This window comes from Heptranchias perlo (genome assembly GCF_035084215.1).
Source record: "Heptranchias perlo isolate sHepPer1 chromosome 15 unlocalized genomic scaffold, sHepPer1.hap1 SUPER_15_unloc_1, whole genome shotgun sequence".
NCBI classification, from domain to species: domain Eukaryota; kingdom Metazoa; phylum Chordata; class Chondrichthyes; order Hexanchiformes; family Hexanchidae; genus Heptranchias; species Heptranchias perlo.
The window spans coordinates 192,877-211,494 of NW_027138214.1; positions in this window are offsets into that span (position 1 = coordinate 192,877).

The window sequence follows — 18,618 nt, forward strand, 5'->3', positions numbered from 1 at the left end:
TACATATTAAATTAAACAATTCATCATTAATTAAATTTTTGAATGATTTATATAATAAATTAAACAATTCATTATAAATTAAACTATTGAATTATTTCTATAATCAGTTAAACTATTGAATTATTTCTATAATTAATAAAATTTTAATTATTTTTATAATAAATTAAACAATTCATTATAAATTAAACAATTCAATTATTTATATAATAAATTAAACCTTGAATTGTTTTTATAATAAATTAAACAATTCCTTTTAAAAATAATCACTTGAATTATTTATATAATAAATTAAACAATTCATTATAAATTAAATTATTGAATTATTTATGTAATAAATTAAACAATTCATTACAAAATAAAACTATTGAATTATTTCTATAATAAATTAAACAATTCATTATAAATTAAATATCGAATTATTTATAGAATAAATGAAACTAATCAATCATTTATATGATAAATTAAACTTTGAATTATTTATATGATAAATTAAACCATCAAATAATTTTATAATAAATTAAACTTTGAATTATTTTTACAATAAATTAAACAATTGATTTAAAAAATAATCACTTGATTTATTTATATAATTAATTAAACAATTCATTATAAATTAGACTCTTGAATTATTTATATAATAAATTAAACCAGTGCATTATTTATATAAAAAATTAAACTTTGAATGATTTTAATAATAAATTACACTATTCATTATAAATTAAACTGTTGAATTATTTATATAATAAAATAAACTATTGCATTTATTATATAATAAATTAAGCTTTGAATTATTTTCGTAATAAATTACACAATTCATTTTAAAATAATCACTAGAATTATTTATATAATAAATTAGACAATTCATTATAAATTAAACTATTGAATTATTTATATAATAAATTAAACTTTGAATTATTTTTACAATAAATTACACAATTTATTTTAAAATAATCACTTGAATTATTTATGTAATAAATTAAACTATTGAATTATTTATATAATAAATTGAACAATTCATTATAAATTAAACTGTTGAATTATTTATATAATAAAATAAACGATTGCAATGTTTATATAATAAATTAAACTTTGAATTATTTTCATAATAAATTAAACAATTCATTTTAAAATAATCACTAGAATTATTTACATAATAAATTAAACAATTGATTTCAAATTAAACTATTGAATTATTTATATAATATATTGTACAATTCATTATAAATTAAACTATTGAATTATTTATATAATAAATTAAAATATTGAATTCTTAATAAAATGAAATAATCTTTGAATTATTTTTATAATAAATTAAACAATTCATTATAAATTAAACTATTGAATTATTTATATAATATATTAAACAACTCATTTTCAATTAAACTATTGAATTATTTATATAATAAATTAAAATATTGAATTATTAATATAATGAAATAGGCTTTGAATTATTTTTATGATAAATTAATCAATTTATTTTAAAATAATCACTTGAATTATTTTTATAATAAATTAAACAATTCATTCTAAAATAATCACTTGAAATATTTATAGAATAAATTAAACAATTCATTATAAATTAAACTGTTGAATTATTTATATAATAAATTGAACAATTCATTATAAATTAAACTGTTGAATTATTTATATAATAAAATAAACTATTGCAATGTTTATATAATAAATTAAACACATGAATTATTTATATAATAAAATAAACAATTAATTATAAAATAAACTATTGAATTATTGATATAATAAATTAAACTTTGAATTATTTTTTATAATAAATTAAACAATTCATTTTAAAATAATCACTTGAATTAGTCATAAAATAAGTTGAACAATTCATTATAAATTAAACTATTGAGTTATTTCAATAATAAATGAAACCTTGAATTACTTTTATAATAAATTAAACAATTCATTTAAAGAATAAACACTTGAATTATTTACATGATAAATTAAACAATTCATTATAAATTAAATTATTGAATTCTTTATATAATAAATTAAACAATTCATTATCAATTAAACTGTTGAATTACTTATATAATAAATTAAACTATTGCATTATTTGGATAAAAAAATAAACTTTGAATTATTTTTATAATAAATTAAACAATTCATTTTGAAATAATCACGTGAATCATTTATATAATAAATTAAACCATTCATTATAAATTAAACTATTGAATTATTTATACAATAAATTAAACAGCTCATTATCAATTAAACTATTGAATTATTTATATAATAAAATAAACGTTGAATTATTTTTGAAATAAATTAAAGAATTCATTTTAAAATAATCACTTGTATTATTTACATATTAAATTAAACAATTCATCATTAATTAAATTTTTGAATGATTTATATAATAAATTAAACAATTCATTATAAATTAAACTATTGAATTATTTCTATAATCAGTTAAACTATTGAATTATTTCTATAATTAATAAAATTTTAATTATTTTTATAATAAATTAAACAATTCATTATAAATTAAACAATTCAATTATTTATATAATAAATTAAACCTTGAATTGTTTTTATAATAAATTAAACAATTCCTTTTAAAAATAATCACTTGAATTATTTATATAATAAATTAAACAATTCATTATAAATTAAATTATTGAATTATTTATGTAATAAATTAAACAATTCATTACAAAATAAAACTATTGAATTATTTCTATAATAAATTAAACAATTCATTATAAATTAAATATTGAATTATTTATAGAATAAATGAAACTAATCAATCATTTATATGATAAATTAAACTTTGAATTATTTATATGATAAATTAAACCATCAAATAATTGTATAATAAATTAAACTTTGAATTATTTTTACAATAAATTAAACAATTGATTTAAAAAATAATCACTTGATTTATTTATATAATTAATTAAACAATTCATTATAAATTAGACTCTTGAATTATTTATATAATAAATTAAACCAGTGCATTATTTATATAAAAAATTAAACTTTGAATGATTTTAATAATAAATTACACTATTCATTATAAATTAAACTGTTGAATTATTTATATAATAAAATAAACTATTGCATTTATTATATAATAAATTAAGCTTTGAATTATTTTCGTAATAAATTACACAATTCATTTTAAAATAATCACTAGAATTATTTATATAATAAATTAGACAATTCATTATAAATTAAACTATTGAATTATTTATATAATAAATTAAACTTTGAATTATTTTTACAATAAATTACACAATTTATTTTAAAATAATCACTTGAATTATTTTGTAATAAATTAAACTATTGAATTATTTATATAATAAATTGAACAATTCATTATAAATTAAACTGTTGAATTATTTATATAATAAAATAAACGATTGCAATGTTTATATAATAAATTAAACTTTGAATTATTTTCATAATAAATTAAACAATTCATTTTAAAATAATCACTAGAATTATTTACATAATAAATTAAACAATTGATTTCAAATTAAACTATTGAATTATTTATATAATATATTGTACAATTCATTATAAATTAAACTATTGAATTATTTATATAATAAATTAAAATATTGAATTCTTAATAAAATGAAATAATCTTTGAATTATTTTTATAATAAATTAAACAATTCATTATAAATTAAACTATTGAATTATTTATATAATATATTAAACAACTCATTTTCAATTAAACTATTGAATTATTTATATAATAAATTAAAATATTGAATTATTAATATAATGAAATAGGCTTTGAATTATTTTTATGATAAATTAATCAATTTATTTTAAAATAATCACTTGAATTATTTTTATAATAAATTAAACAATTCATTCTAAAATAATCACTTGAATTATTTATAGAATAAATTAAACAATTCATTATAAATTAAACTGTTGAATTATTTATATAATAAATTGAACAATTCATTATAAATTAAACTGTTGAATTATTTATATAATAAAATAAACTATTGCAATGTTTATATAATAAATTAAACACATGAATTATTTATATAATAAAATAAACAATTAATTATAAAATAAACTATTGAATTATTGATATAATAAATTAAACTTTGAATTATTTTTTATAATAAATTAAACAATTCATTTTAAAATAATCACTTGAATTAGTCATAAAATAAGTTGAACAATTCATTATAAATTAAACTATTGAGTTATTTCAATAATAAATTAAACCTTGAATTACTTTTATAATAAATTAAACAATTCATTTAAAGAATAAACACTTGAATTATTTACATGATAAATTAAACAATTCATTATAAATTAAATTATTGAATTCTTTATATAATAAATTAAACAATTCATTATCAATTAAACTGTTGAATTACTTATATAATAAATTAAACTATTGCATTATTTGGATAAAAAAATAAACTTTGAATTATTTTTATAATAAATTAAACAATTCATTTTGAAATAATCACGTGAATCATTTATATAATAAATTAAACCATTCATTATAAATTAAACTATTGAATTATTTATACAATAAATTAAACAGCTCATTATCAATTAAACTATTGAATTATTTATATAATAAAATAAACGTTGAATTATTTTTGAAATAAATTAAAGAATTCATTTTAAAATAATCACTTGTATTATTTACATATTAAATTAAACAATTCATCATTAATTAAATTTTTGAATGATTTATATAATAAATTAAACAATTCATTATAAATTAAACTATTGAATTATTTCTATAATCAGTTAAACTATTGAATTATTTCTATAATTAATAAAATTTTAATTATTTTTATAATAAATTAAACAATTCATTATAAATTAAACAATTCAATTATTTATATAATAAATTAAACCTTGAATTGTTTTTATAATAAATTAAACAATTCCTTTTAAAAATAATCACTTGAATTATTTATATAATAAATTAAACAATTCATTATAAATTAAACAATTCATTACAAAATAAAACTATTGAATTATTTCTATAATAAATTAAACAATTCATTATAAATTAAATATTGAATTATTTATAGAATAAATGAAACGAATCAATCATTTATATGATAAATTAAACTTTGAATTAGTTATATGATAAATTAAACCATCAATTAATTGTATAATAAATTAAACTTTGAATTATTTGTACAATAAATTAAACAATTGATTTAAAAAATAATCACTTGATTTATTTATATAATTAATTAAACAATTCATTATAAATTAGACTCTTGAATTATTTATATAATAAATTAAACCAGTGCATTATTTATATAAAAAATTAAACTTTGAATGATTTTAATAATAAATTACACTATTCATTATAAATTAAACTGTTGAATTATTTATATAATAAAATAAACTATTGCATTTATTATATAATAAATTAAACTTTGAATTATTTTCGTAATAAATTACACAATTCATTTTAAAATAATCACTAGAATTATTTATATAATAAATTAGACAATTCATGATAAATTAAACTATTGAATTATTGATATAATATATTAAACAATTCATTATAAATCAAAACTATTGAATTATTTATATAATAAATTAAACTTTGAATTATTTTTACAATAAATTACACAATTTATTTTAAAATAATCACTTGAATTATTTATGTAATAAATTAAACTATTGAATTATTTATATAATAAATTGAACAATTCATTATAAATTAAACTGTTGAATTATTTATATAATAAAATAAACGATTGCAATGTTTATATAATAAATTAAACTTTGAATTATTTTCATAATAAATTTTCATTTTAAAATAATCACTAGAATTATTTACATAATAAATTAAACAATTGATTTCAAATTAAACTATTGAATTATTTATATAATATATTGAACAATTCATTATAAATTAAACTATTGAATTATTGATATAATATATTAAACAATTCATTATAAATCAAAACTATTGAATTATTTATATAATAAATTAAACTTTGAATTATTTTTACAATAAATTACACAATTTATTTTAAAATAATCACTTGAATTATTTATGTAATAAATTAAACTATTGAATTATTTATATAATAAATTGAACAATTCATTATAAATTAAACTGTTGAATTATTTATATAATAAAATAAACGATTGCAATGTTTATATAATAAATTAAACTTTGAATTATTTTCATAATAAATTTTCATTTTAAAATAATCACTAGAATTATTTACATAATAAATTAAACAATTGATTTCAAATTAAACTATTGAATTATTTATATAATATATTGAACAATTCATTATAAATTAAACTATTGAATTATTTATATAATAAATTAAAATATTGAATTCTTAATAAAATGAAATAATCTTTGAATTATTTTTATAATAAATTAAGCAATTCATTTTAAAATAATCACCTTAATTGTTTATATAATAAATTAAACTATTGAATTATTTATACAATAAATTAAAATATTGAATTATTAATATAATGAAATAAGCATTGATTAATTTTTATAATAAATTCATCAATTTATTTTAAAATAATCACTTGAATTATTTTTATAATAAATTATACAATTCATTCTAAAATAACAACTTGAATCATTTATGTAATAAATTAAACAATTCATTATAAATTAAACTATTGAATTATTTATATAATAAATTAAACTATTGATTTTTTTATATAATAAAATAAGCTTTGAATTATTTTTATAATCAATTAATCAATTCATTATGAATTAAACTATTGAATTATTTATGTAATAAAATAAACTTTGAATTATTTTTGAAATAAATTAAACAAATCATTTTAAAATAATCACTTGAATTATTTATATAATAAATTAAACAATTCATTATAAATTAAATTATTGAATGATTTATGTAATAAATTAAAAAAATCATTATTTATATAATCAATTAAACTATTGAATTATATATATAATAAATTAAACCTTGAATTATTTTTACAATAAATTAAACAATTCATTTAAAGAATAAACACTTGAATTATTTATATGATCAATTAAACAATTAATTATAAATGAAACTATTGAATTATTTCTATAATAAATTAAACTATTGCATTATTTATATAATAAATTAAACTATGAATTATTTTTATAATAAATTAAAATATTCAATTATTAATATGATAAAATAATCTTTGAATTATTTTTATAATAAATTAATCAATTTATGTAAATAATCACTTGAATTATTTATAAAATAAATTAAACAATTAGTTATAAATTAAACTATTGAATTATTTATGTAATTAATTAAACTTTGAATTACTTTTATAATAAATTAAACAATTCATTTTGAATTATTTATAATATAAATTAAACTATTGAATTATTTATGTAATAAATTAAACTTTGAATTATTTTTATGATAAATTAATCAATTTATTTTAAATAATCACTTGAATTATTTATATAATAAATTATACAATTCATTATAAATTAAACTATTGAATTACTTATATGATAAATTAAAATATTGAATTATTAAAACAATAAAATAAGCTTTGAATTATTTTTATAATAAATTTAACAATTCATTTTAAAATAACCACATGAATTATTTATATAATAAATTGAACAATTCATTATAAATTAATATGTTGAATTATTTATATAATAATATAAACTATTGCAATGTTTATACAATAAATTAAACTTTGAATAATTTTGATAATAAATTAAACAATTAATTGAAAAAATAAACACGAATTATTTATATAATAAATTAAACATTGAATTATTTATAAAATAAATTAAAATATTCAATTATTAATATAATGAAATAAGCTTTGAATTTTTTATAATAAATTAAACAATTCATTTTAAAATAATCACTTGAATTATTTATAAAATAAATTAAACAATTCATTATAAATTAAACTATTGAATTATTGATATAATAAATTAAAATATTGAATTATTAATATAATGAAATAAGCTTTGAATTTTTTAATAATAAATTAATCAATTTATTTTAAATAATCACTTGAATTATTCATATTATAAATTAAACTATTCAATAATTTTCTTATCAATTAAACCTTGATTTATTTATATAATAAATTAAACAGTTCATTATGAATTAAACTATTGAATTAATTATACAATAACATAAACATTGAATTATTTTTGAAATAAATTAAGCAATTCATTTTAAAATAATCACTTGAATTATTTATATAATAAATTAAACAATTCATTATAAATTTAATTTTTGAATGATTTATGTAATAAATTTAAAAAATCATTATAAATTAAAGTATTGAATTATTTATATAATCAATTAAACTATTGAATTGTTTATATAATAAGTTAAACAATTCATTATCAATTAAACTATTGAATTACTCGTATAATAATTTAAACTATTGCATTACTTATATAAAAACTTAAAGTTTGAATTATTTTTACAATAAATTAAACAATTCATTTTAAAATAATCACTTGAATTATTTATATAATAAATTAAACAATTCATTATAAATTAAATTTTTGAATGATTTATGTAATAAATTTAAAAAATCATTATAAATTAAAGTATTGAATTATTTATATAATCAATTAAACTATTGAATTGTTTATATATTAAATTAAACAATTCATTATAAATTAAACTATTGAATTACTCGTATAATAAATTAAACTATTGCATTACTTATATAAAAACTTAAACTTTGAATTATTTTTACAATATATTAAACAATTCATTTTGAAATAATCACGTGAATTATTTATATAATAAATTAAACAACTCATTATAAATTAAACTATTGAATTATTGAAATAATAAATGAAACCTTGAATTATTTTTATAATAAATTGAACATTTCATTATAACGTAAACTATTGAATTATTTATTTAATAAATGAAACCTTGAATGATTTATATAATAAATTAAACAGTTCATTATAAATTAAACTATTGAATTATTTATATAATAAAATAAACTTTGAATTATTTTTGAAATAAATTAAACAATTCATTTTAAAATAATCACTTGAATTATTCATACAATAAATTAAACAATAAATTAAAGTTTTGAATGATTTATATAATAAATTAAACAATTCATTATAAATTAAACTCTTGAATTATTTATATAATCAATCAAACTCTTGAATTATTTATATAATCAATAAAATTTGAATTATTTTTATAATAAATTAATCAATTCATTTTAAAATAATCACTTGAATTATTTTTATAATAAATTAAACAATTCATTTTAAAATAATCACTTGAATTATTTATAAAATAAATTAAACAATTCATTATAAATTAAATTTTTGAATGATTTATGTAATAAATTTAAAAAATCATTATAAATTAAAGTATTGAATTATTTATATAATCAATTAAACTATTGAATTGTTTATATAATAAATTAAACAATTCATTATAAATTAAACTATTGAATTACTCGTATAATAAATTAAACTATTGCATTACTTATATAAAAACTTAAACTTTGAATTATTTTTACAATATATTAAACAATTCATTTTGAAATAATCACGTGAATTATTTATATAATAAATTAAACAACTCATTATAAATTAAACTATTGAATTATTGAAATAATAAATGAAACCTTGAATTATTTTTATAATAAATTGAACATTTCATTATAACGTAAACTATTGAATTATTTATTTAATAAATGAAACCTTGAATTATTTATATAATAAATTAAACAGTTCATTATAAATTAAACTATTGAATTATTTATATAATAAAATAAACTTTGAATTATTTTTGAAATAAATTAAACAATTCATTTTAAAATAATCACTTGAATTATTCATACAATAAATTAAACAATAAATTAAAGTTTTGAATGATTTATATAATAAATTAAACAATTCATTATAAATTAAACTCTTGAATTGTTTATATAATCAATCAAACTCTTGAATTATTTATATAATCAATAAAAATTGAATTATTTTTATAATAAATTAATCAATTCATTTTAAATAATCACTTGAATTATTTTTATAATAAATTAAACAATTCATTTTAAAATAATCACTTGAATTATTTATAAAATAAATTAAACAATTCATTATAAATTAAACTATTGAGTTATTTATATCATAAATTAAACCTTGAATTATTTTTATAATAAATTAAACAATTCATTTAAAGAATAAACACTTGAATTATTTATATGATAAATTAAACAATTCATTATAAATTAAACTATTGAATTGTTTATATAATAAATTAAACAATTCATTATAAATTAAACTGTTGAATTACTTATATAATAAATTGAACAATTCATTATAAATTAAACTGTTGAATTATTTATATAATAAAATCAACTATTGAATTATTTATATAATAAATTAAAATATTGAATTATTAATACAATGAAATAAGCTTTGAATTTTTTTATAATAAATTAATCAATTTATTTTAAATAATCACTTGAATTATTCATATTATAAATTAAACTATTCAATAATTTTCTTATAAATGAAACCTTGAATTATTTATATAATAAATTAAACAGTTCATTATAAATTAAACTATTGAATTATTTATATAATAAAATAAACTTTGAATTATTTTTGAAATAAATTAAACAATTCATTTTAAAATAATCACTTGAATTATTCATACAATAAATTAAACAATAAATTAAAGTTTTGAATGATTTATATAATAAATTAAACAATTCATTATAAATTAAACTATTGAATTATTTATATAATCAATCAAGCTCTTGAATTATTTATATAATCAATAAAATTTGAATTATTTTTATAATAAATTAATCAATTCATTTTAAAATAATCACTTGAATTATTTTTATAATAAATTAAACAATTCATTTTAAAATAATCACTTGAATTATTCATACAATAAATTAAACAATAAATTAAAGTTTTGAATGATTTATATAATAAATTAAACAATTCATTATAAATTAAACTATTGAATTATTTATATAATAAATCAAACTCTTGAATTATTTATATAATCAATAAAATTTGAATTATTTTTATAATAAATTAATCAATTCATTTTAAAATAATCACTTGAATTATTCATACAATAAATTAAACAATAAATTAAAGTTTTGAATGATTTATATAATAAATTGAACATTTCATTATAACGTAAACTATTGAATTATTTATTTAATAAATGAAACCTTGAATTATTTATATAATAAATTAAACAGTTCATTATAAATTAAACTATTGAATTATTTATATAATAAAATAAACTTTGAATTATTTTTGAAATAAATTAAACAATTCATTTTAAAATAATCACTTGAATTATTTATAAAATAAATTAAACAATTCATTATAAATTAAATTTTTGAATGATTGATGTAATAAATTTAAAAAATCATTATAAATTAAAGTATTGAATTATTTATATAATCAATTAAACTATTGAATTGTTTATATAATAAATTAAACAATTCATTATAAATTAAACTATTGCATTACTTATATAAAAACTTAAACTTTGAATTATTTTTACAATATATTAAACAATTCATTTTGAAATAATCACATGAATTATTTATATAATAAATTAAACAACTTATTATAAATTAAACTATTGAATTATTGAAATATTAAATGAAACCTTGAATTATTTATATAATAAATTAAACAGTTCATTATAAATTAAACTATTGAATTATTTATATAATAAAATAAACTTTGAATTATTTTTGAAATAAATTAAACAATTCATTTTAAAATAATCACTTGAATTATTCATACAATAAATTAAACTATAAATTAAAGTTTTGAATGATTTATATAATAAATTAAACAATTCATTATAAATTAAACTATTGAATTATTTATATAATCAATAAAATTTGAATTATTTTTATAATAAATTAATCAATTCATTTTAAAATAATCACTTGAATTATTTATAAAATAAATTAAACAATTCATTATAAATTAAATTTTTCATTGATTTATGTAATAAATTTAAAAAATCATTATACTGCAACGTATGTCTACCTCATACGTTGCAGGAAAGGATGCCCCAGAGCATGGTACATTGGCGAGACCATGCAGACGCTGCGACAACGGATGAACGGACACCGCGCAACAATCGCCCAACAGGAGGGTTCCCTCCCAGTCGGGGAACACTTCAGCAGTCATGGACATTCATCCACCGACCTTCGGGTAAGCGTACTCCAAGGCGGCCTTCGAGACACACGACAACGCAAAATCGTCGAGCAGAAATTGATAGCCAAGTTCCGCACCCATGAGGACGGCCTCAACCGGGATCTTGGGTTCATGTCACGCTACACGTTACCCCACCAGCGAACAAATGTTATCTGTTTTTAATATAATGGGTCATTTGCTGGCTCTCTCTGCCTTCCGGATGTTTCTGCCTCTCTCTGTGTTTTTTTTCTCTGTTTTTTTTCCCTGTTTGTTTTTTTGTTGAATGTGTATTCGGAGGTTCTGCAGGTAACACCTCTCTGTCTGAACACGGTGATTGCCTTGGCAACGGGCAGTTGCAGGGGCAGTCTGTAAACACCATGTATTATTGTTCAATATGTATAAATGCGTAGGCTTCAAGGAGATCTTGAAACATTTGCCTGAGGAAGGAGAAAATCTCCGAAAGCTTGTGAATTGAAAATAAAATTGCTGGACTATAACTTGGTGTTGTAAAATTGTTTACAATTGTCAACCCCAGTCCATCACCGGCATCTCCACATCATTATAAATTAAAGTATTGAATTATTTATATAATCAATTAAACAGCTCATTATCAATTAAACTATTGAATTATTTATATAATAAAATAAACAATTCATTTAAAGAATAAACACTTGAATTATTTATATGATAAATTAAACAATTCATTATAAATTAAACTATTGAATTGTTTATATAATAAATTAAACAATTCATTATAAATTAAACTGTTGAATTACTTATATAATAAATTGAACAATTCATTATAAATTAAACTGTTGAATTATTTATATAATAAAATCAACTATTGAATTATTTATATAATAAATTAAAATATTGAATTATTAATACAATGAAATAAGCTTTGAATTTTTTTATAATAAATTAATCAATTTATTTTAAATAATCACTTGAATTATTCATATTATAAATTAAACTATTCAATAATTTTCTTATAAATGAAACCTTGAATTATTTATATAATAAATTAAACAGTTCATTATAAATTAAACTATTGAATTATTTATATAATAAAATAAACTTTGAATTATTTTTGAAATAAATTAAACAATTCATTTTAAAATAATCACTTGAATTATTCATACAATAAATTAAACAATAAATTAAAGTTTTGAATGATTTATATAATAAATTAAACAATTCATTATAAATTAAACTATTGAATTATTTATATAATCAATCAAGCTCTTGAATTATTTATATAATCAATAAAATTTGAATTATTTTTATAATAAATTAATCAATTCATTTTAAAATAATCACTTGAATTATTTTTATAATAAATTAAACAATTCATTTTAAAATAATCACTTGAATTATTCATACAATAAATTAAACAATAAATTAAAGTTTTGAATGATTTATATAATAAATTAAACAATTCATTATAAATTAAACTATTGAATTATTTATATAATAAATCAAACTCTTGAATTATTTATATAATCAATAAAATTTGAATTATTTTTATAATAAATTAATCAATTCATTTTAAAATAATCACTTGAATTATTCATACAATAAATTAAACAATAAATTAAAGTTTTGAATGATTTATATAATAAATTGAACATTTCATTATAACGTAAACTATTGAATTATTTATTTAATAAATGAAACCTTGAATTATTTATATAATAAATTAAACAGTTCATTATAAATTAAACTATTGAATTATTTATATAATAAAATAAACTTTGAATTATTTTTGAAATAAATTAAACAATTCATTTTAAAATAATCACTTGAATTATTTATAAAACAAATTAAACAATTCATTATAAATTAAATTTTTGAATGATTGATGTAATAAATTTAAAAAATCATTATAAATTAAAGTATTGAATTATTTATATAATCAATTAAACTATTGAATTGTTTATATAATAAATTAAACAATTCATTATAAATTAAACTATTGCATTACTTATATAAAAACTTAAACTTTGAATTATTTTTACAATATATTAAACAATTCATTTTGAAATAATCACATGAATTATTTATATAATAAATTAAACAACTCATTATAAATTAAACTATTGAATTATTGAAATATTAAATGAAACCTTGAATTATTTATATAATAAATTAAACAGTTCATTATAAATTAAACTATTGAATTATTTATATAATAAAATAAACTTTGAATTATTTTTGAAATAAATTAAACAATTCATTTTAAAATAATCACTTGAATTATTCATACAATAAATTAAACTATAAATTAAAGTTTTGAATGATTTATATAATAAATTAAACAATTCATTATAAATTAAACTATTGAATTATTTATATAATCAATAAAATTTGAATTATTTTTATAATAAATTAATCAATTCATTTTAAAATAATCACTTGAATTATTTATAAAATAAATTAAACAATTCATTATAAATTAAATTTTTCATTGATTTATGTAATAAATTTAAAAAATCATTATACTGCAACGTATGTCTACCTCATACGTTGCAGGAAAGGATGCCCCAGAGCATGGTACATTGGCGAGACCATGCAGACGCTGCGACAACGGATGAACGGACACCGCGCAACAATCGCCCAACAGGAGGGTTCCCTCCCAGTCGGGGAACACTTCAGCAGTCATGGACATTCATCCACCGACCTTCGGGTAAGCGTACTCCAAGGCGGCCTTCGAGACACACGACAACGCAAAATCGTCGAGCAGAAATTGATAGCCAAGTTCCGCACCCATGAGGACGGCCTCAACCGGGATCTTGGGTTCATGTCACGCTACACGTTACCCCACCAGCGAACAAATGTTATCTGTTTTTAATATAATGGGTCATTTGCTGGCTCTCTCTGCCTTCCGGATGTTTCTGCCTCTCTCTGTGTTTTTTTTCTCTGTTTTTTTTCCCTGTTTGTTTTTTTGTTGAATGTGTATTCGGAGGTTCTGCAGGTAACACCTCTCTGTCTGAACACGGTGATTGCCTTGGCAACGGGCAGTTGCAGGGGCAGTCTGTAAACACCATGTATTATTGTTCAATATGTATAAATGCGTAGGCTTCAAGGAGATCTTGAAACATTTGCCTGAGGAAGGAGAAAATCTCCGAAAGCTTGTGAATTGAAAATAAAATTGCTGGACTATAACTTGGTGTTGTAAAATTGTTTACAATTGTCAACCCCAGTCCATCACCGGCATCTCCACATCATTATAAATTAAAGTATTGAATTATTTATATAATCAATTAAACAGCTCATTATCAATTAAACTATTGAATTATTTATATAATAAAATAAACGTTGAATTATTTTTGAAATAAATTAAAGAATTCATTTTAAAATAATCACTTGTATTATTTACATATTAAATTAAACAATTCATCATTAATTAAATTTTTGAATGATTTATATAATAAATTAAACAATTCATTATAAATTAAACTATTGAATGATTTCTATAATCAGTTAAACTATTGAATTATTTATATAATTAATAAAATTTTAATTATTTTTATAATAAATTAAACAATTCATTATAAATTAAACTGTTGAATTATTTATATAATAAATTGAACAATTCATTATAAATTAAACTGTTGAATTATTTATATAATAAAATAAACTATTGCAATGTTTATATAATAAATTAAACATATGAATTATTTATATAATAAAATAAACAATTAATTATAAAATAAACTATTGAATTATTGATATAATAAATTAAACTTTGAATTATTTTTTATAATAAATTAAACAATTCATTTTAAAATAATCACTTGAATTATTCATAAAATAAGTTGAACAATTCATTATAAATTAAACTATTGAGTTATTTCAATAATAAATTAAACCTTGAATTACTTTTATAATAAATTAAACAATTCATTTAAAGAATAAACACTTGAATTATTTACATGATAAATTAAACAATTCATTACAAATTAAATTATTGAATTCTTTATATAATAAATTAAACAATTCATTATCAATTAAACTGTTGAATTACTTATATAATAAATTAAACTATTGCATTATTTGGATAAAAAAATAAACTTTGAATTATTTTTATAATAAATTAAACAATTCATTTTGAAATAATCACGTGAATCATTTATATAATAAATTAAACCATTCATTATAAATTAAACTATTGAATTATTTATACAATAAATTAAACAGCTCATTATCAATTAAACTATTGAATTATTTATATAATAAAATAAACGTTGAATTATTTTTGAAATAAATTAAAGAATTCATTTTAAAATAATCACTTGTATTATTTACATATTAAATTAAACAATTCATCATTAATTAAATTTTTGAATGATTTATATAATAAATTAAACAATTCATTATAAATTAAACTATTGAATTATTTCTATAATCAGTTAAACTATTGAATTATTTATATAATTAATAAAATGTTAATTATTTTTATAATAAATTAAACAATTCATTATAAATTAAACAATTCAATTATTTATATAATAAATTAAACCTTGAATTGTTTTTATAATAAATTAAACAATTCCTTTTAAAAATAATCACTTGAATTATTTATATAATAAATTAAACAATTCATTATAAATTAAATTATTGAATTATTTATGTAATAAATTAAACAATTCATTACAAAATAAAACTATTGAATTATTTCTATAATAAATTAAACAATTCATTATAAATTAAATATTGAATTATTTATAGAATAAATGAAACTAATCAATCATTTATATGATAAATTAAACTTTGAATTATTTATATGATAAATTAAACCATCAATTAATTGTATAATAAATTAAACTTTGAATTATTTTTACAATAAATTAAACAATTGATTTAAAAAATAATCACTTGATTTATTTATATAATTAATTAAACAATTCATTATAAATTAGACTCTTGAATTATTTATATAATAAATTAAACCAGTGCATTATTTATATAAAAAATTAAACTTTGAATGATTTTAATAATAAATTACACTATTCATTATAAATTAAACTGTTGAATTATTTATATAATAAAATAAACTATTGCATTTATTATATAATAAATTAAGCTTTGAATTATTTTCGTAATAAATTACACAATTCATTTTAAAATAATCACTAGAATTATTTATATAATAAATTAGACAATTCATTATAAATTAAACTATTGAATTATTTATGTAATAAATTAAACTTTGAATTATCTTTACAATAAATTACACAATTTATTTTAAAATAATCACTTGAATTATTTATGTAATAAATTAAACTATTGAATTATTTATATAATAAATTGAACAATTCATTATAAATTAAACTGTTGAATTATTTATATAATAAAATAAACGATTGCAATGTTTATATAATAAATTAAACTTTGAATTATTTTCATAATAAATTAAACAATTCATTTTAAAATAATCACTAGAATTATTTACATAATAAATTAAACAATTGATTTCAAATTAAACTATTGAATTATTTATATAATATATTGTACAATTCATTATAAATTAAACTATTGAATTATTTATATAATAAATTAAAATATTGAATTCTTAATAAAATGAAATAATCTTTGAATTATTTTTATAATAAATTAAACAATTCATTATAAATTAAACTATTGAATTATTTATATAATATATTAAACAACTCATTTTCAATTAAACTATTGAATTATTTATATAATAAATTAAAATATTGAATTATTAATATAATGAAATAGGCTTTGAATTATTTTTATGATAAATTAATCAATTTATTTTAAAATAATCACTTGAATTATTTTTATAATAAATTAAACAATTCATTCTAAAATAATCACTTGAATTATTTATAGAATAAATTAAACAATTCATTATAAATTAAACTGTTGAATTATTTATATAATAAATTGAACAATTCATTATAAATTAAACTGTTGAATTATTTATATAATAAAATAAACTATTGCAATGTTTATATAATAAATTAAACACATGAATTATTTATATAATAAAATAAACAATTAATTATAAAATAAACTATTGAATTATTGATATAATAAATTAAACTTTGAATTATTTTTTATAATAAATTAAACAATTCATTTTAAAATAATCACTTGAATTATTCATAAAATAAGTTGAACAATTCATTATAAATTAAACTATTGAGTTATTTCAATAATAAATTAAACCTTGAATTACTTTTATAATAAATTAAACAATTCATTTGAAGAATAAACACTTGAATTATTTACATGATAAATTAAACAATTCATTATAAATTACATTATTGAATTCTTTATATAATAAATTAAACAATTCATTATCAATTAAACTGTTGAATTACTTATATAATAAATTAAACTATTGCATTATTTGGATAAAAAAATAAACTTTGAATTATTTTTATAATAAATTAAACAATTCATTTTGAAATAAT